This window comes from Bos mutus, chromosome 8, assembly GCF_027580195.1.
Source record: "Bos mutus isolate GX-2022 chromosome 8, NWIPB_WYAK_1.1, whole genome shotgun sequence".
NCBI lineage: Eukaryota > Metazoa > Chordata > Mammalia > Artiodactyla > Bovidae > Bos > Bos mutus.
Genome location: NC_091624.1, coordinates 89,743,055 through 89,765,641, shown reverse-complemented (window position 1 = coordinate 89,765,641; position 22,587 = coordinate 89,743,055). Strand labels below are relative to the sequence as shown.

General features: G+C 40.7%; 1 long non-coding RNA gene across 1 annotated transcript in view; it reads right to left on the bottom strand.

Annotated features, from left to right (window-relative positions):
• The window catches only part of LOC138988921 (uncharacterized), a 59,597-nt gene extending 42,546 nt beyond the window's left edge, over positions 1 to 17,051 (bottom strand). Inside the window, exon 1 of the long non-coding RNA XR_011465189.1 lies at positions 16,809 to 17,051. This is a non-coding gene — a long non-coding RNA (uncharacterized lncRNA). The remainder of the gene's footprint in view (positions 1 to 16,808) is intronic.
• Between the last annotated feature and the right edge of the window lie 5,536 nt (positions 17,052 to 22,587).

Genomic DNA, 22,587 nt, shown 5'->3' with positions numbered 1-22,587 from the left:
CAGTTGTGTCTGACTCTTTGTGACCCCATGGCCTGTACAGTCCATGGAATTCTCCAGGCCAAAATACTGGAGTGAGTAGCCTTTCTCTGCTCCAGGGGATGTTCCCAACCCAGGGATCAAACCCAGGTCTTACCAGCTTAGCCACAAGGGAAGCCCAAGAATACTGGAGTGGGTAGCCAGCCTATCCCTTCTCCAGCAGGCCTTCCTGACCCATGAATTGAAATGGGGGTCTCCTGCATTGCAGGCAGATTCTTTACCAACTGAGCTATCAGGGAAGACACAAGCATAATATTGGTTGGTGGACATTTTTGTTTCTTATAAGGACTTTAAAATAAAGGAGGAAGGCCACACTCTATCTTGATTCCACATCCGCAGCTTGCTAGGATGATCATACCCTGGCTGCTCAGCCACCAGTAGCCCTGCTTTGTCACAGTTCAGTTCCAACTGACTTAACTGTCTCCTTTATCACTTTCTTGTTATACTCCCCAAATCTGCTATTTGCTGTTGAAATGCTCCTAAGTGTCTACAACATATTATTGTATACCTACTACCTCCACATCTTGTCTACTTTTCCCCTTCTTAATTCCATAAAAGGTAGGATTGTGGTTTCCTGAAAAAAAAAAAAAAAGATTAGACTTTAAGTCAGAGATGAAGTCAAATCTTAGCATTTAGTTAAGACTTCAGTAAATGATGGACCAAGAACATCCCCAAGAAAAAGAAATGCCAAAAAGCAAAATGGCTGTCTGAGGAGGCCTTACAAATATCTGTGAAAAGAAGAGAAGGGAAAAGCAAAGGAGAAAAGGAAAGATATCCTCATTTGAATGCAGAGTTCCAAAGAATAGCAAGGAGAGATAAGAAAGCCTTCCTCAGTGATCAATACAAAGAAATAGAGGAAAACAATGGAATGGGAAAGACTAGAGATCTCTTCAAGAAAATTAGAGAAACCAAAGGAACATTTCATGCAAAGATGGGCTCAATAAAGGACAGAAATGGTGTGGAACTAACAGAAGCAGAAGATATTAAGAAGAGGTAGCAAGAATACACAGAAGAACTGTACAAAAAAGATCTTCACAACCTAGATAATCACCATGGTGTGATCACTCACACTCTCCTAGAGCCAGACATCCTGGAATGTGAAGTCAAGTGGGCCTTAGGAAGCATCACTATGAACAAAGCTAGTGGAGGTGATGGAATTCCAGTTGAGCTATTTCAAAACCTAAAAGACGATGCTGTGAAAGTGCTGCACTCAATATGCTAGCAAATCTGGAAAACTCAGCAGTGGCCACAGGACTGGAAAAGGTCAGTTTTCATTCCAATCCCAAAGAAAGGCAATGCCAAAGAATGCTCAAACTACCACACAGTAGCACTCATCTCACACGCTAGTCAAGTAATGCTCAAAATTCTCCAAGCCAGGCTTCAGAAATACATGAACCATGAACTTCCAAATGTTCAAGCTGGATTTAGAAAAGGCAGAGAAACCAGAGGTCAAATTGCCAACATCCACTGGAATTTTCCTTGGAAGGAAAATTATCACCAACCTAGACAGCATATTAAAAACCAGAGACATTACTTCACCAACAAAGGTCCATCTAGTGAAAGCTATGGTTTTTCCAGTAGTCATGTATGGATGTGAGAGTTGGACTATAAAGAAAGCTGAGCACCAAAAAATTGATGTTTTTGAATTGTGGTGTTGGAGAAGACTCTTGAGAGTCCCTTGGACTGCATGGAGATCCAACCAGTCCATCCTAAAGGAGATCAGTCCTGAGTGTTCATTGGAAGGACTGATGTTGAAGCTGAAACTCCAATACTTTGGCCACCTGGTGCAAAGAGCTGACTCATTTGAAAAGACCCTGATGCTGGGAAAGATTGAAGGTGGGAGGAGAAGGGGACAACAGAGGATGAGATGGTTAGATTGCATCACCGACTCAATGGACATGAGTTTAGGAGCTGGTGATGGACAGGGAGGCCTAGCATGCTGCAGGCCATGGGTTTGCAAAGAGTTGGACAGGACTGAGTGACTGAACTGAGCTGAAATGTAATTAACCTTGCTAAGATTTCCTAAATTATTGTATGATGTTCTAAATTTGTATTTAATATATGTTCATTAAAAAATAAGAAAAATTATTATACAAGGCAAGTGTTTGAGTTTGGTATATTTTTACATGCTTATGATACATATCAGTTCAGCCTACCAGGCTTCTCCATCCATGGGATTTTCTAGGCAAAAGTACTGGAGTGGGGTGCCATTGCCTTCTCCAGTTCAGTCATTCAGTCGTGTTCAACTCTTTGTGACCCCATGGACTGCAGCACGCCAGGCTTCCCTGTCCTTCACCATCTCCCAGGGCTTGCTCAAACTCATGTCCATTGAGTCAGTGATGCCATCCAACCATCTCATCCTCTGTTATCCCCTTCTCCTCCTGCCTTCAATCTTTCCCAGCATCAGGGTCTTTTCCAGTGAGTCAGTTCTTTGCATTAGGTGGCCAAAGTATTGGCATGTCAGCTTCAGCATCAGGCCTTTCAATGAATATTCAGAATGCATATAAAATGGGAATATGATATAGTATTTATTGTTATGCAGTTTGGTTTATCTCCCTCTACAGTGTTACCAGTAATCCTGTCTCTGTTTACATATCTATCTATGGATCAAGAGGAATATGATTGCAAAAGTAATCCTTTTTGTCCTTGCTGTTATTATGCTATATTATACTTGATATTGAACAGTTCTTCTCCATTTTGATTTTAAATCTTCCACCTTCTACTTGCATACATTTTCCCTACTTCTGTCCCCTAGAACAACACAGATAATCTAATCCCCTTGCTACATGACAACCATAAAATATTAAAAGTAAACCTTTGTATCTTTTCTTCTCTAACCTAAGCAGGCTTGGGGTTTGGGGATTTCTTTATCCATTTCTCATCTGACACTATTTCTGGGTCCTCAGTCTACTTAAAATTAGCACATGCCAACTCTTTAGCCTCTCCCACCTCTTGAGGCCTCCTCCAGTCCCCATCTCTCACCTGAAACTCTTACCTGTTCAGTGTAAATTCATCTCTCTTCAACTGGAAGAGAACTTCAACTGGACTTTACTTTGTTTTCATTTCTGTACTCAATTAGACTGTAGAAGATATGTCTTGCAATTCTTTTGGAACAAATCTTCTATCTACTCTTCACCTCTGCCATCATCAGCCTTATAGGAAAATATCTCAAAGCTATCTCTAAATTAATTTGGTTGACTTTAGCAGCTATTTCCTCTTTTTATGTAACCAATATATTGAATGTGAATCATTTTAATCTTTAAAACATTCTCAAAAGTTAAATAATAAGGGCTTCCACGATGGTCCAGTGGTTAAGACTTTGCCTTCTGATGCAGCGGATGCAGGTTCAATCCCTGTTCCACAAGCCTCTCAGCCAGAACATAAGACAGAAGTAATATTATAACAAGGGGCTCCTTAGGTGGTACAGTGGTAAAGAACCCATCTGCTAATGCAGGTAACACAAGAAATGTAGGTTCGATCCCTGGATCTGGAAGTTCCCCTGGAGCAGGAAATGGCAACGCATTCCAGTATTCTTGCCTAGAAATACTACAGACAGAGGAGCCTGATGGGCTACAGTCCACGGGGTCTCAGAGTCAAACATGACTGAGCACACCCATATATATATTGTAACAAATTCAATAAAGATTCTTAAAAAATGATCCACATTAAAAAAAAAAAAAACTTTTGAAAAAGTTAAGTAGTAAACTAGAATGTGTTGTGAAGTGAAAAAAGACTCAAAAAGGGAATTCTGTTGAAATCAAGTGGTTAGTACTCTGCTTCGGTTGCAGGAAGTATGTGTTGGATCCTTGGTTGGGGATCTAAGATCTCATAAGCCAAAAAAAAAAAAAAAAAAAGGAAACATACAAGAAAACGGTATTCATCATCTAAGCCCATATTTATTTTTAAGTATATGTTTGTACACCATACACATACACATACCAAATACACTGTGAGCTAAGTCATTTCAGTCATGTCTGACTCATTGCGACCTTACGGACTATAGTCTGCCAGGCTCCTCTGTCCACGGGATTCTCCAGGCAAGAATACTGAAGTGGGTTGCCATGCCCTCCTCCAGGGGGTCCTCCTGACCCAGGGATCAAACCCACGTCTCTAACATCTTCTGCACTGGCAGGTGGGTTCTTTACCACTAGCACCATGTTGTCAAAATGATTACTCTGGAATCAGACTGATAAGGTTCAAATCCCAGCCACTTGACAGCTGTTGGGACCTCTCTGTGCTTCTGCTTCTTCATCTGTAAGATGGGATAATAGTAACCACCTCATAAGGTTGTTATGAAGATTACCATTTACCAGAGTTACTGGTGATACATATAAAGTGCCTAGATCAGTAATTGGCACTAGGCAAGCACTAGATTTGCTGCTAGAAAGAGGATGAGAATGATATATATGTTCAGGAAAATCAATTTTTGTCTTTCTAGATCTCAATTCCTAACCTGCAGAATGAGAAGGAAAACATAAGTCGTGACAGTAGTGATAATACCACACAATCCAGAGCCCTTAACATCCAAAGAAGCACTTCCATAGGCTTCATATTTTCATTGGGAAACACTCATTAGGATCCCCCATAATCTCAATGAACCTGATTTGCTGACCCTTGTGCTGCAAAGTACAAATACTAATTCTGGTCTCTGGCCTTCATTTAGCGAAAAGCTTCAAAGTTCTCAAATAGCTTGTGCCTCCTCCAGTGTCTGACTTGCTGTAACAAAATAACTTAGGCCTGTAAAAGCTGGACTCTCAAATGGCACTACATGACTAAGAAGAAAGAGATAGGGAAAGAATAAAACAAAGACGTTCATATTTGTTAAACACCTACAATATAGATCAGTTTTTCAATCTCACTGAGTTCTCACTACCTCTTAAGGAGAAGGTTTTATTGCCCATATTTCTGAGATAATCTCCTCACGGAGTTCAATACCAGAGCCAAGGTCATATCGCAAATTTCAACCAGGATTTGAATGGAAGTCTGACTGAGCCCAAAGCTTGAGCTGATGCTAACATTCATGCTGCCACACTGAGACTTGAAGTCTACAGAGACTGAAATACTGGTTATCATTTTCATTCTTTTGCTAAATCTTAAGCCCACTAAAAAGCTCTGCTGGGTAAAGGTCCCAAGAACATGATGCTGTAAGGGAATTTATTTTATTATGAACAATTAGTCTAAAGATGGCGCTGTCTTTCAGTCATGACTAATTCAGTCTGGCACCCATCATGAAAGCTTCAGTGCAAGAATGGCACTGTATTTCGAAGGCACCCTGAGACACCTGCACCTCACAAATCCTGGTAAGAGACCAAGACAGCTGTTGAGCAATGGTATTTCTTCCATATTTACAGTTGAACAGAGAGCAAATACATCTGACGAATGATCACTGTATAATAAATATTGCCAGTGAATAAACTCATGACACTTTTTTTTGTCCTTGTCCTTCCTCATTTATTTCTCACCAACACACTTCTTTGCTCCCACGATTTTATAAGTGAAAGCCTGAGGGCACATGAGGGTGAGGTCAGCATAATGTATACCTGCTGAAAAGTCTTGAGTCATCAGCTGGGATTTGCTGGCCTGTTTAAAAGCAGTAGCGTAAAAATGAGGGAGCAACAAAGCTATGGTCTTGACATCCTGGAGACTTCATTTTGTTTGGAAAATTCTATTAAGTTAAGATAGTTGGCAATGGCACCCCACTCCAGTACTCTTGCCTGGAAAATCCCATGGACGGAGGAGCCTGGTGGGCTGCAGTCCATGGGGTCGCTAGGAATCGGACACGACTGAGCGACTTCTCTTTGACTTTTCACTTTCATGCATTGGAGGAGGAAATGGCAACCCACTCCAGTGTTCTTGCCTGGAGAATCCCATGGACAGAGGAGCCTGGTGGGCTGCTGTCTATGGGGTCGCACAGAGTCGGACATGACTGAAGCGACTTAGCAGTAGCAGCACTTGGCCTTGAGTAAGCAAAATTGCAATTATGTGTTAAGATAACATCTGCATTATCTTTGGTGTCATTTTAACCGTACCAGGCAGGGTGCACTAATTATTTTGTACTTGAGCCTCACAATAATCCTATGAGGTTTGCACAATTATGCCCATGTTTAATGAGGAAACTGAGGCACAGAAATGTTATGTAACATTCCCATTGTCATGGAGTGTAACTGTGGTAGCCTGAGGATTCACACCCTCCCAACCTGACTTGAGTGCCCATGCTTTCTCAAAGCAAGGTACTGGTAACAATGGTCAGATATGCTGTAAACAGGAACTGTGTAGGTTAATGGTTTTCATGAGATCTTCCAATCCACTTAACTCTGTACTAAGTATTTGGTGTGAAGAAAATGAACATAACAATTCATATATGCCATGAAAGCCAAAGCCACCATGACCAGTGAATTTTCTCAGTGAGGTCACTTATCTGTTGGGTCACAGACCACAATTGAGTTGGAATCACAATGACAATTTTAGTATGGTTGGAGCAATGTGATGGTCAATGTACTTCAGGGATTACATTATATACTTAACCATTACTTTTCTTCTACGTCTCCGACAATGAGATGTACAACTGCTAGAAAGATGAGGGGAAAGTTGTCAGTCTATGGAACAACTTGTCACTGATTTGTTTCAGAGCCTAGAGTGCACACACCTTCCCCTTCTTTTTTTCTCCACAAAGATTCCTCTTTCAGAAAGTTCCTCTTCCCAAAGCCAAGGGCTGATAAGGAATGAGGACAGAAGAGCTGGTGCCTTGTTGTCTCAAGTGGCTTTTTGACATCGCTAAGATTTTTCAGGCTAGAAAATACCCATTGAGTTTTTTATGTCCCTCAGAGCAATAATGTTCTTTCAGGTACTTTCTCCCTGTTGAGAAGGAGTGGGGTGGGGTGAGGTAGGGAACCTGCCATAAAATGTCAGGCATTCTCTCTCTCTCTCCCTCACCCCCCAAATTCAAGTTTAATGTGACTCAACCTATGTCAAACAGAGATGACCCCAGTCCAGGAGCTGACCGAAGGTAGCTATGAGGTACAACTGAAAAGCCAAGGGAAAAGAACAGCTCATGACAAGCGAGCTAGGATACCCCATGCTGGGCAGCTTTCCTCTGTGTTGTAAAGGTCTCCCAAGGAGTAGTGATCAATGGAAGATGACACAACCGTAGGAGTCAGAAAGTCTAGATCCAAGTGCTGTTCCCACCATGGTCTTAGGCAAGCTGCTTCTCTGTCGAGGCACCAGCCATCTCTCTGTTAGAAGGGATACAGTGTCACCAGAGGGTTGGGAGGAACCGGTGAGCTGTCACACAGGCAGAGTGACTCTAAGTCACTGTAGGGACTTATGTCAAGTCCCAGTTGTGAGTTTATTTTTTGGAGTCTGGCCTTGCCTCTCATTCTAACCAGGAGCATATCCTTGATCTTTGAACCTCTCCCCAAGCCCAGGAGAGGTAAAGCCCTGATATTGCCTTGGGTGTGACCCTGGTCAGGCTTATTAATAAACAACACTTCCTGTTTCTCTCCAGTGAGCAAGGAGAAGGGAAGCAAGGTCTGAAGAGAGCGACAGGGGCCACACTAAGGGAGGACCTCAGCAGAGACAGAAAGAGCTCACTCAAGCTGAGTCAGTCCGTGTTTTTTCCTGTTAAATGATTCACACGCCGAGGCAAATCGGTCTGATATGTGCAAACTCTACTCTGCCTTTCATGAGTTTCTAAATGAGTTGGTGATTTTTGTTTTTGTTTTTCCCATCTCGCTTCTCTTTCCTTGGAAACATGATTGCAGGTTAGAGTTCAGGTTACAGTTCACCCCCTCCTCTTATTTAATATCATGGGGAGGAGGAGTGATCATATCAAAGAAACAGTGTGATGATACGCTCAACTTTTAATCTACTGAAGTGGTCGTTTTAAATGTTACTCAGATTCCTTAAACTTCCTTGTGATTTTGACTCAAGTGGGTTAAATTATAAATAAACAAAATTTCCTAACATATTATATACAATGAAGTCTGAGCTCTTTAGAAGTCAGGCTCTAGATATGTGAATTTTCCATTTATCTTAAAAGGCTTATTGTTATAAACATCCTAGACTTTTTTTCAGTTATTTTGAATGAGAATTCCTTTTGGATTGTATAACATACATAACATTCTTCTCCATAATAAAATTTAACATTTTATTCATTATTGAAAGTCATCTTTACATCCTTTAAACATTGCTAGCTATCATTTCATCTTCCTCTCATGTTAAAGTGAGGTCAGTTTTAATTGGAGCCCCTTCTTCCATGTTCCACTTAATTGTCATGCATATCCATAGCCATAATATCCTTTTTTGCCAAGTAATTCAGGAAGAGATGGTTTTACTATTTGGGTAATTTGGACAGTGATGACATTCCCCAGCTAAGGCCTTCCAGTAAATTCTCAATGTAGTTAGAATGTCAGCCAAACTGTTTTCTGTGAGACTGAGCCCCAGCCCTTCTCTACAACCAAGCTCCCCTTCATCCACTGTGCCCCACATGCAGGCTTCCTCTCTGTCACTCCAAAGGGTCCAGTTGTCTCCAGTTCCTTGCACTCACCATTGCTACTTCCTGAATGACTCTTCTCTCATTTTCGTCAGACTGACTGCTTATTTCTCTTTATAAGATCAAATGTCACTCTCTCAGAGAAGCTGTCACTGTATACCACATCATAGAGGCTAGAACACTTTCCTGCTTTATTTTCACCCCATCAGTTAAAGCTATTGGAATGCTTTATTTTCTTATGTATTAGTTTTTACCAATATTTGTTGTCTCTCAGGTTTGTTATATTGTGTGAGAAGAAGCCATTTATCTGGCTTGTTCCCTGCTGTGTCACACTTTCCAGAAGAGCTGCCGGTACATAGGCACTCAATAAATACTCTTAAAGGACTAAATCGTGGCTCATCTCCACACCTACTTACAACCCATTTGCATCTATCCTGGGGCATTCTGGCTGCCTTGAGTCTTGTTACACATTGGATAATCTGGACTGAATTATCAATTACAATGATATCCTTAAATGGCTGTCAAAACAGTAGGAAGCTGGTACTGTCCAATTTTGGAAAGAGACAGAAGAGCTAAGAGAATGTTGAAGACACACTCTAATTTCTTGGGTAGGTCTTTTTAAACTTCTCCGATAAGATAGCTTAGAATAGTGAATAATAATACTTAGAGGAAGATCTAAACAGGAGTATAAAGTGGCCCCTAAGGACAATACATCTTTGAAGTCTCATAATTTATTTTTAAAATCCAGATGAATTTCACATTCTAATCCACTAGTATGTATCTGGGTTTGATTTAATATAAAAGAAATTTCCCCTCAAATTACTGGGGGGAAAAAAAAAGTGCCTTTCAAGAAGATGTGTCCTGTTTACCCTGGAAAACAACCAAGAATCTCCAAGTACATATGGTCCAAGATGATAATCACTTAGGAACGACACTGGAAAAGCCTTGAAGGGAGCACAGCCCCCACACACGCCTTGATGGCCCACCCACCTATTCCCATCTTTGCCCCTACAAGGAACAGCCCTGGAACAAAATCACCTCTGTGAACTGGGAGTTCCAAAAAGTGTCATATCTTGAGAAGGAAAAATTGATAAAAATTCTTTCTTTCTGCATCTCTCTTAAAAAAAAAGAAAGAGACATTTCTCTTAAATTATTGCACTGCTCTCTTTCTTACCATGTGCTTGGTGAGATAAGAGGTTCAAGTCTCCTTCACTCTTGAGAAGAGAGACCTTAGAGTGAGCTTTTAGTCCAGTTTTCTCAGAACCATCCTGGTTATGATTGTTGTCTTGGCAATGTTAATAGTGCTTCTTTTTAACTTGTGCAATGTACGGTCACTCTAAGGGATAGCTTTCCTGCTCTTCCCTCCACTTAAAAAGACAAGAAGGAACCAAACTAAAAGAATCATAGACAATAGAATGTAAGTCTTCTCCCAGGTCAATGTCAGACCACAGGCAAAAAGGAGTCCTTCTGACTCAGATCAGTTGTCTATTTTGTCCATTAAGGAAATCCCAAAAGAATTTGGGGTCCAAATCCAAGCTCATACTAATGAAATTTTTTGTCTGATGTATTTGTTAGGAATCTGTAATCACTTCTGGTTGCTCACCGAAGATTAGAGGTTTAGGATCCAGGATACGGTGCATGCCTTACAATAATATTTATAAGGAGACAGAAGAAGGAACCAGGATGATAATGGTGAATTGGGTTAATTAGTAAAAGTATTTTTAAATAAAATAAAATGTGATGAATGGAAAGTATTCAGTCAGTCAGAGATGCCACATGAATTTGAATGACCTAGCCTTTCAATGACCTAGCATTTGAAGGGATGAAAGAGGAGAACCTTATCCCATGGATGTACCAGAAAACAGATTGCTAGGATAGTAATTATGGTAGCCGCTGCAGGAAACATAGTAGACTGATGGTTCCAACTACTGCCCTCTGAAATTCATCACCACATTTGTTCCGAGGCCATGCTTTCTGTGGCTGCCCCCAGCCATGACTAAGCACAGCAGCGCTGCTAAGGCAGGCGCATTCCTGGAAGATGCAGGATTCCTCTGACGGGCAACTTTAGCTTAAGAACTCCAGATAGCCTGGCCAAAACTTTCTCGGAATTGAATCTTCAGGCCTTTCTTCCTCGCCTTCCCTGCCTCGCTCCTTCACAGGGATCAGCCCTGCATTATGCTCTGTCAGCCCTCCCAGCTGCCACCAGCTCCCACCCCATTTTCTCCCACAAGGCCTCCTTCAGCAAATCTCTTGCATGTCTAATCTCACCTTAGCACCTGCTTCTCCGAGGACTGGATGGTGGGAGTGGAGATAAGAATAATCAGGGTCTGAAGTTATTAATTTGCATATCTGATGCTACATTAAGACCAAAAACCAATTTGAGAATTTAAAGAGATTTCACTGTCTTTCGGAAACATGGATAGTTTAGCTGATATATGTGGCCGGAGCCTTTTAAAAATAACTTTTTTTTTTTTTTTTTACTTTGGAGTGTCTTGCTTACTATGTTCATAGCTGGAGGGTTTTGCATAATTAGAAAGTATAAATCACAAAGTTAATTCTTTGCATCAGAACACATTTTCAAGAAGACAGAACACCCATTTCCTCATGTTTATTGTTTGTTTGAAAATATTTCAGGTAGATTATATGTAAAATAATTCAAAGAGAAAATATGATAAGATTAATTTGTTGTCATAGCTTGGGATCATTTTTACCCTCTTTATAAAATACTGAAAATATCATGGGGATTGTTTAAACTAGTGAAAAACTATTATTTTATCTGTCCACTGTACCTCTCTCTATAAACTTTACTCCCATTCTTTTGGAAATGCTCTTCCCAGAGTCAAACCAAGTGGTTCTGAGAAAATGTCCATGTTCATCTATAACTCCATCCTCCCTTCCCCAGAGAACAGAAAACTGGTCTAGAAATGGACAAAGTCTTCCGGCTGAGGCAACAAATCTCCCTCCCCTGGTAATTTTTAACTTTTCGCTGGAGAAAGTATAATTTAATCCATCATCCATCAGGATGTAGAACTCGGGAAGTGTGATAGCAGTGTTTCTTACCATGAAGAAGAACCCAATTTCCAGAGAAAGAGAAGGGAGCCATCGCAGAGAGAGAAGCAGAAGCAGGAGCTTTTGGAAAGAGAGTCCCCAAGAGTTTTTGACCGGATATTTCAGTTTTTCTGGACAATCCATCTGCATCCCTGAAGTTCCCATGGTTTGATTGTTCAAGTCTTCATGACATTCCATGAATCAGCATTTCTCATTTTACCTAAACAAGTTCAAGATGAGTTCAGTCATTTGCAACCAAGAGAGATGTGACTCACAGAACGGAGAAACTTCACTTCATTTTTCCTTGAGAACATTTATCATCATGTACTGGGAAAAACTTCTAGCAAAGAAACTCATTCAAGTGTCTCCAGGACACTGATGATTCAGCAGGACTTACAGTTTGATTCCTTTCATGTCATCATCTGCCGTACTTGCTTGGTTGTTTTTGCTCACCACACCAAATACTCCTTCCCAAATGCTTTGCATATGTAAAAGAACTTTTAAGTTATTGCTGCTGTCTTGATTATAGCAGCCTATATTCTGTCAGTGTCACATCATAAACATTTATTAGATACATGTCTCCCTTAATAGTACATCAACTTTTGAAAATCTTTAACTGACAGTGAACTTAAATGTTTACAAGTGCTAAATGTTGCTAAAGAGATTTGGCAGGCTGAGACAGAGAGAGAGAGAACTATTCCTCTAAAAAACCTGCTTTTCTTTTCATCTTTATTCATATTCTTAAAAGAAAAATACTATAATAATTTCATGTCATATATATATGGATAATGTGAAATTATATTTTTACATTTTGACATCTGATCACTTGTAAAGGAGAGATAAGGGTGCTGAGTATTGGGTTGGCCAAAAAGTTCATCCAGGTTGTTCCATACAGTGTGACAGCAAAACCCAAACGAACTTTTTGGCCAACCCAATATAATTTCATTCATCTGTGAGTCGCTAAGAGTCAGACACGACTGAGCAACTTCACTTTCACTTTCCACTTTCATGCATTGGAGAAGGAAATGGCAACCCACTCCAGTGTTCTTGCCTGGAGAATCCCAGGGACGGGGGAGCCTGGTGGGCTGCCGTCTATGGGATCGCACAGAGTCAGACACGACTGAAGTGACTTAGCAACAGCATCTGTGAGTGGTTAGTTTCACATATGAATCATAATATGTGCTTTAGATGATACAGAAATAATGAAAAGCATTAGTTAGGTTGAACTTTGTTGAGTCTCTGCTCTTTAAGCAAGTGATTTAAATTCCCCAAGGCCTAAAAGTGGGGATCCGTAGCGTGTTGTGGCTAAGGACACAAACTCTGACAACAATTTGTGGTTCAGACTTTGTCCTCATCACTCTGACCTTTAATGAGTTGTTTGGTGACTGTGGGCATTGGTTTTCTAGTGTGTTCTAAGTGTATTCTAAGACAGACACATACACATATACACACATATATACGTGTGTATGCATATGTATATATGTACTTATACACACCAGGAATATATAAGGATATTCAAAGCCACGTTGTTCATAATGCCAAAAAATAAATAAAAGGAAAACAAGTCAAATATCCACCAACAGTAGAATAAATTATTGTAGCAAAGTCATCCAGTGGAATATTATTCAACAGTAACAATGAAGAAAAGCTTTGCACATCAATAATGATAAACCTCAAAATAAGATATGGAAAAGCTAGTACATTCTAGAAGAATACATTCTATAGGAGTCCATTTCCATCAAGTTTTAAAACAAGAACAACTAAATCTAGGGATACATACAGGGATGGAAAACTAAAGAAAAGCAAGGTAATGATTTACACAAAATCCAGGATAGTGGTTGCTTTTAGAGGTAAGAAGGGAATGTGAGTGGAGAGGGCACACAAGGACATCTAAGGACTGATAAAGTTATAGTTTTTAAACTAAGAAATGTGTATAGGGTATTTGCTTTCTAATTCTACAAATTGTGTGTATTTATGATAATCATCTATACATGATAATTTCAAAACAAAAATAATAATTATAAAGTGGCTCAGACAGTAAAGAATCTGCCTGCAATGTGGGAGACCTGGGTTCAGTCCCTGGGCTTTGAAGATCCTCTGGATAAGGGAACAGCTACCCACTCGAGTATTCTTGCCTGGAGAATTCCATGGACAGAGGAGCCTGGCAGGCTACAGTCCATGGGGTCGCAAAGAGTCAGACACGACTAAGTGACTTTCACTTTCACCACATTTTGAGAACCAAACAAGATTATAGATGTTTAGCAGCAGTGTCTAGCATATAGTAAGCTCTCAATAAGTGATAGGAGCCATAATGATGTTATGACATGGAGATGTTTTTATCACTTAGAAGACGAAAATACCAAAAAGTGTGTTTTCATCTGTTTACACTATTATATTCCAAAGTGCTTGAACACCTATTTTAGAACCACAGTCCTCTTAGAAAATGAAACTTGATGGCTTTTAACCTTCACTAAACCCAAGGGATTATACCAGAGAGAATCTTAGAGTCTCAGCCACAGGGGAGCATTCTGCTTGGTTAAATATCAGGTGCCTAATGGATATCTATACTAATGAATATGAGGTATTTAGTTACCTAATACCAGAGAATTAAGCCCAATCTTTAAAGAAAAAAGTGATTAATATATGCATCTTATTAGAGGATTAAGTATTGAACTTAAGGTATTGTAACTAGTGTCTAGTCAAAGAATAATAAAATCATAGAATTAGTAAAGCACCTTGACCATCATCTCATCCAGTTATTGTATGGCTAAAGAAGCTAAAGCTCAGGGATGTTAACTGACTTCTGCAAGGTCAACAATAAGTTTGTGACACACTCAGATCTAGAACAGGAGAAGGCAATGGCACCCCACTCCAGTACTCTTGCCTGGAAAATCCCATGGACGGAGGAGCCTGGCGGGCTGCAGTCCATGGGGTCGCTAAGAGTCGGACACTACTGAGCGACTTCACTTTCACTTTTCACTTTCATGCATTGGAGAAGGAAATGGCAACCCACTCCAGTGTTCTTGCTTGGAGAATCCCAGGGATGGGGGAGCCTCGTGGGCTGCTGTCTATGGGGTCGCATAGAGTCGGACACGACTGAAGTGACTTAGCAGCAGCAGCAGCAGCAGATCTAGAACACAAGTTAAGATGGAAGCTGCAAAAAACATTCTACTATTGATGTTCACCAGACCAAATAGAAGGGAAGATGGAAGGAGGATGGGAATAGAAGGGAAACTAAGAGAGATCAGAAACACCTAGTTCCTTTCAAAGGAGCATAGCACCGGAACCCATTGAAACTTCCCTAGGTTACAGGCCTAGCTTACCACTTTGGTGATAACACCTCTTTATGAGCTCCTTTTGAGCCAAATTCCTGGGAAGAAGACAGACTCTGCTCATTCTAATAGCAGATAACATCTCATATGCAATTTCAGTGAGCTCTGGCACCTTCAACTTTACCCATGTCTCCACCACCTGCAACTAATCCTCTTGATGGGCATATACAATACTTGCTCTTACTTATTCTGCTCTTGAATTATGTTTGTCCCCAACTAGTCAACAATCTAAGGCTAAGTTTATAATTATTTTCTTCAATAGTACTTACAGGAAACCTGTTAGGGGTAAAGGCTCTGTACTGGCTACTAGAAATTTGATGAAAAGTATTTACTCAAACTCCTTGTAACTTGTCCAATCAGGGAGACCATGATTTATTCAAAAGAAAAACAGACCAATGAGAAGTAACTCTGTGCAGACTAACCCCCAACCCTATATCACACAGACAATTAAATAAAAGTCATAAAAAGTCTTGCTTACTTCAGGACCTTATCAGCCTGAGCCAGCTGATAGGGAAAGTAGGTCTTATGGTTGAACTCTTGAACCAGGAAAGGATCAGTCCAAAGTTTCTATCAGGTGATGTGACCTACAAAAGTATTCCCATTCCCTGGCTTATCCTTATAACCGATGAATGATTGCCTCTTATTTGCCTTATATGCTTGGAAAATGTGGTTAAATTGTTGAAGCTGTCCCAAGCAAGAGGTTTCCTTCTGGGACAAAAGAAAAGTAATCCCCTAAACATAAGGTTTAATTAATGCGAAAATAGCTTAGATTATCAAAATGTGCCTTTTGTTGTCTGATGTTTGATGGTTTGGGAGCTTTTTATTAAACAATCAAAAAGACCGCTAAGCAGAAACTAGACCCTTCTCTAGCTTTTATATTCTAATCTGTTCCCACTCTACAGTGCTCATAATAACATACTTTCATACTTTCCTAACAAGAAAGTCTGACTTCATTAGTTGTTCACTCGTTGCCATTCACCAATTTAATGTTTCATTGGAAACTCCCATTTAGGGAAAGTTTCTAAATCATAAAATAGCTCGCTTTTTTTGTTGTTCTTTATAAATAAAAAAACATTAAATTGTCATTGAGGTACAGTGGATGATTTCTCGAAAGGGATAATTTAGTGGGCAAAGCCAAGTTTAAGCCTGCTTGATGATTAAGGGAAGCGATTTGAGATCCTAAAGCAAGACTGTGACCAAACTGTGTGTGCAGCTAGTGACCTCATGCAGTGGTACAGCTGTGCTAGCTTATGCCTTCGGAGACTGACAACAAATGGCAGACTTAATAACTATCTAGTAAATGACCAAGCAACGTGCATAGACAAGTGTTCAAACAATGAGAGCAATTCTCTCTCCTCAAGTGATTTATTGTCAGAAACACTGAGTTAAATGGAGCTCCCACTATACCTAAATGTACCAGTCAGTGGACTAAAGCTGTTCAGTCAAATGCCAGCCTCCATTGTTCATTGCGAGAGGCAGTAATTTATTCAAAACGTAGCATCAGAATAAAGTTACTTTTCAGAAATTAATCCTATTATAAAGGAAACAGAAGGATGAGACACAAGCAAGTAAATAAGAGTAAATACATCTATCACAAAAGATCATGGCAATATTTTTAATCTTAAAAATTATTCCAATTTTAAGGAAGTAATTTGAAAAGACATATTTTCCATACAGAAAAACTAGGTTTAGGGGGTTGTCTGTTGGTTTCTTCACTTGTTTTAGTTTTCATCAAGGGCCAGTTTATTTCTTAGACCTTGACCCAGCAACAGATAAAAGTCCTTAATCAGAGACCTGGAATGCCTTATCTAATGACACATATTCTGTCTCTGTCTTTCAAAGCACATATTGTCCCTCTAAAGGAAATTCACATGAAGCTAAATGACACGGTCAGTAAGTACCTTATTTGGAGATCCCCCTGCTTCCTGAAGACAACATCACAGCACTGGTCAGCATCCTTTATAAGAACCAGCTGATTGCATGTGTAGTTACAGCACTGGATAGAGGAAGTAAGGACAGGAGAAAGCAGCCTTAGGTCATCCTCCCAAGGCCCCTGATGTGGAAGGAACAATCGCCTAGTGCACACAAACGATCATTGTAATCCCCAGTACAAGGGTTTAGGGTGTGGGAAAGGAAGCCTGGCGTGGAGGTTGAAAGCCAGAATTGCAAGGTGAGAGATCTGAGAGCTTCAGGAGGAGTCTGTTTTGTTTGTTTTCAGTCTAGACTGAGAGTGGAAGGACTTAGGAAATATGCTTTAGGTTAGAAGGCACCCGGGGGGTTGTTTTCTTTCTCTACTTAGAGCCCTGAGTAATAATGCACATGCCAGTGCCTGCACGCAGCGCTGATGAATGATGGCAGAAATTCCCTCTCCTTCTTTCCACATCCAATCAAAAATCAAGGCTGACTGCCACTACCCTCATAGGACCTCCTCCACTTCTCATGTCTCCCACACTACTTTTATCTTCAATATGTTACATGTCTCAGTATTTCTCACCTGGACTAAAGCAATCATCTGTTAAATGTTCCTCCCTGTTTTCCATGCTGATGTCTATGGAGCAACTTTGACCACAGGACTGCCCAGTTTAAAAATTTTTAGTAGCTTCCAGTAGCCTCAGGTTAAAATCCCAACTGTCCTGGTATAGGCTTTGGTAATGCAATCACCTTAATTCATATCCTGTCACTGCTACTTACCAACTTAGGAACATTACTTAACCTCTTTGATCCCGAATATCTTCATCTATAAAACGGGGTCACAGCCGTCCTTCACCATAGGTTTGTTGTGATGATTCAGTGAGATACACCTTTGAAAGAGCTTAGCACTGTGGCTAGTTTTCAGTAACTTTTAGCTTTTAATATTATTATAGTTTCACCAGCTTACTATTAGCTATGAAATCCTACCCCCCACTTGACCCATTCTCCCTCTGCAATTCTCTCTCTTACTACTAGCCCATCAGTAATCAAAGGTCTTATGAAATATGTGCCAATCCCCAATGCCAAAGGATTTACATATATTCTTAATCATTAGCAATTCTGTAAGATCAGTCCTAGCTTCCTCATTTTACAGATAAGAAAACTGAGACTCAAAAAAGTTAAGCACCTTGGCCAAAGTTACCCACCTAATAAGTGTGAAGTCCATCGTTGAATCCAAGCCCATCATAAGCCAACTCTATTCTTTAGGACCAACTGTGCTGCCTTCACTTCATGGGAAATAGATGGGGAAACAGTGGAAACAGTGTCAGACTTCATTTTGGGGGGGCTCTAAAATCACTGCAGATGGTGATTTCAGCCATGAAATTAAAAGACGCTTACTCCTTGGAAGGAAAGTTATGTCCAACCTAGATAGCATATTCAAAAGCAGAGACATTACTTTGCCGACAAAGGTTTGTCTAGTCAAGGCTATGGTTTTTCCAGTGGTCATGTATGGATGTGAGAGTTGGACTGTGAAGAAAGCTGAGCGCTGAAGAATTGATGCTTTTGAACTATGGTGTTGGAAAAGACTCTTGAGAGACCCTTGGACTTAGGAGATCCAACCAGTCCATTCTAAAGGAGATCAGTCCTGGGTGTTCTTTGGAAGGAATGATGCTAAAGCTGAAACTCCAGTACTTTGGCCACCTCATGCGAAGAGTTGACTCATTGGAAAAGACTCTGATGCTGAGAGGGATTGGGGGCAGGAGGAGAAGGGGATGACAGAGGATGAGATGGCTGGATGGCATCACCAACTCGATGCACGTGAGTCTGAGTGAACTCTGGGAGTTGGTGATGGACAGGGAGGCCTGGCGTGCTGCAATTCATGGGGTCGCAAAGAGTCAGACATGACTGAGCGACTGAACTGAATTGAACTGAACTGATGCTGCCTTTTATCCTACTCTACTTCCACCCCACCACCTCCCCCTAAAAGAAAAAAGTATGCAACAGTACTTCTGTCCCTATGCTTTTCCAGAACCTTGCTATTTGTCCAGTAAAACCTACAATCTGTGTCCCCTCTACTTGACCCTGGGCAGGATCTTTTGACTGCCTCCACTAATGAGTTCTGGGATAAAGTCAGGCTATATGATTTCTATGCATGCACCTTAGAGCCCTAGGCTTCCACGTAAGTTTAGTTCCTTGAAGCTGCAGTGTCTGAGACACTACGTGAAGAGATCACAGAAAGATAAAAATTCGTAAGAAGCCCCAGTTGTTCAGGCATACTTGAAGCAGCCCCAGCAATCAGTGCATAGACTATAAAGGGGCTGTCCCCACCAAACCCTGACCAACTTGCAGATCTGTGAACTAAATAAATGATCATGATTATTTAAGCCACTAAGTTTGGGAATGTTTTGTTATGCACCAATAAAAACACCAGATCACCCACAGAAACCTCCAACACTATTTAATCATTTTCATTTCCCCTGACAACACACCTCCCATGGCCTTCAGATATGCAGCTGCCTCTGCCTACTAATCACCACCAGCCCCTAACACCCCAGCCAGCCCACCGATATCCTCATTTAGAGAGTTAATTTGCTTTCAAGAGTCATAGTAGGGTAGTTTTGTTGTAGTTTTAGTCATCTTTCCCCAAATCTGGAAATGTGTGGCTAAGGACCAAGTGTCAAGTCAAAGTATCTAAGCTTAAATTTTTTGGTTCACTGCTTCCAGGCTGTAGGAGTTAATCTCTTCAGCCTTTGTTCCTCCAAAAGGAAGTAATGACCAAACCCCTATATTGGTATTCTAAGGGTTTATAGCTCCAAGCAAAGTTCCTGGTATTTAATACATGAGTTCAATACATGTTGCTGTTATTAGAGAACTAAATGTATTTAATTGTAATTATCTATTTCTTTCTCTGCTTCCTCTTTTGAATAAGAACAGTGTATTCTCATGCTTGCCACCTAGGATATGCAAGAAATATTTTTATTAATTGAATAAATGAATGAACAGATGAGTGAGTGAGTATGTATAATCTAGCCTCCCTTCAACTCTTTTTGTCCACATGTCAGAGAGGAAAAATTGATAGAGATCTCCCACCCTGTGGGAAGCAGTCCTAGTGCTGACTGCATGCTTTTCTTCCAGTCCAGTTCTTCTGTCTCTTCCTAGTGTTGCTGTAGTACCACAGCCGTGCAGAGAGCATCCTCACTTGACTAAGCAAACCTTTTTACCCCTGAAATCCAAATCAGATGGCAGGACTGTAAGGAAAGCCAGTGCCAAAATCCCAGGTGGCCTCCAACTACAGATTCCCTTCCCTCTTCTAACCATTTTATAGCATGCCATCCAGATACCTGACCTTGCCAAATAAAACCTGTTAATCTTTTACAACGTCAGTCCCTTTTATGGACTCCACAATATGCCAGTGCCATATGGTGGCAACACTGGAAGGGACTCTGCTCTTAGCCGACAAGCAGGTTTGTGCTGCACTAAGCAAATAATTCACCTCTGGCCTCGTGCATGTATTTCCCCACTGACTTCTGCTCAACAGAGAGAAATTGAGAGGAATTACTAAACAGCAACACAAACCTGATTAATAAGATGATAAGAGGGGATTTGCCTGGTAGTCCAGTGGTTAACAATCCACCTTGCAGTGCAGGGGATACAGGTTCTATCCCTGGTTGGGAAACTAAGATCCCACAAGCCTTAACTAAGACCCGATACAACCAAATGAATAAAATAAATAAATTTTAAAAAAATAAGATGAGAAGAGATAGTCTACACTTAATTTTCATTTTCACCATAGAATTTACATATATACAAAATGTATACATAAAATTCTAACTATAATAGCTAAAAATCTAGATACACTGGCTGAGTTCCAGTTGGAACTCAGTGCCAGCCAAGGATGTCAATGTCATTCCAGCACATTTCAATGTTAATATCCAGAAGACCTCAAAGCCCCAGTGGGTCCTTCAGTATGTCCTCTTGCCTCAGCATAAAAGGAAAAGTTTAAATATTTTTAAAATGAGTGAAAACCAGGGTGCTGGCTGTCCTAAATTACTTTAAAAGTGAACATGGAGTTTATCTTATTATTATTGTAGATTCTATGCTGCTTATGAGTTTAATCATTTCTGCATTTTTTCTCTGGACGGAACTATTTGAAGGCTGCAGAATGCTGAGGGTTGGAAAGATTTCTGAGGTGTGGCACCAACTTCTCTGATTGGGCAGCTGATCTCGAACGATGTGGGCCTTTTGCCGTTGACTCACCAGAGGGCAGCAGTTTTGCAGCTTGATGTCAGCAGGCAAGAATGTCAGACGCCTCTCTCTGCCAGCCGCTCCCCCAGCCCCCAGCAGTAGCCCAGAATTAAGCAAAGCTGTTGGGGTTAGCCTCTGACCAGCCTCCAGGGCTTCTCGCTGCCCTGGTTACCATGCTCCAGCTAAGAAAACCCCCACCAACTCTCTGCAGGGGAACGCTAAACTCTCCCAGCTATGTGTGTCTAGGCATTTCAATATAACTGCCCAGTGACAGTCTGGATGTTGGGGAGACTAAGTATGGTTTCCCAGGCATCCCTCTTTAACATACACACACACACACACACACACACACACTCATACAAGTTTTTTCTAGAAGTGAAATACCAATAAATCTGTAAACAGGCACTAGAAAAAATTCTAGATTCTAGATGGATCATGTGCAGTTTGGACTCCTCACATTTAATCTGCCTCAATTTTCCCCATATTTCTGACTGTTTCAACTGAAGCCTCTAGAACTATCCCTGAAGCTCTTTATACCCTAACTTTCTATGACCCCAGGAAATTAGACAACTAGGAGCCTTCTGAGAGGACTGGCTTTCTGGTGCTCATGAGATGTGGCAGAACTGCCTGCCCCCCAGGAACTAGTCTATGAGTACATATTTTTATGTAATATTTTATGTTTCACATCTATTCTCCCACCATCTTTCTGCTAAGCAGAAAAAAAAAGACTTGGTTGTAAGTTAATTAAAATATTCATCGTATTTGTTTTACCTTTTCAATGAGTTATAGTTTTAGGCAACTGAAAGCTTGCACAGATAGTAGATCACACACCTAGTCAACATCATCACTGCCAAGGTCAAGCAGACAATTAAACTAGTATAGCTAAGCCAAGGTGAAATTGATGAATCTCTGAAACTTAGCATCTGCCAATTCAATTTGCTGAAGGGTAGGTACCCCAGATTTAAGGCTGTCTGATTCCCTCGTTATCCTGAGACCTGAGGCAGAAATGCTCTCTACAGTCTTGTCCTCATTTCATTTCTTTATCCTGATAGATGGCACCAGCCTTAACTCCCCATCCTGTTTGAATGTCCTCCAGGATCTTCTAGTTTGATTACCGTAGTGGTATGTATAATCCCTAACAAGATATGACCACATCCTAATCCCCAGAACCTGGGAATATGAGCTCTTTTGGAAAAAGTTAAGATCTAGAGATGAGATCGCCCTGGGTGATCCAGGCAGTCCTTTTATCCAATGACAGCTATCCTTGTAAGAAACATACAGAAAAGAGACACAGGGAGATGAGGACAGGCTCTACAAAGATGGAGGCAGAAGAGGAGTGATTCAGCCACAAGCCAAGAATCTCCTGGAGCCACCAGAAGCTGGAATAGGTGCGGAAAAGGTTCTCCAGAGCCTCTACTGGGAGCACGGGCCCTGCTGACATCTTTGATCTCAATTTTTCTGCCTGCAGAATTGTGAATACATTTATGTTGTTTTAAAGGAAAAAGTTTGCAGTTATTTGTTACA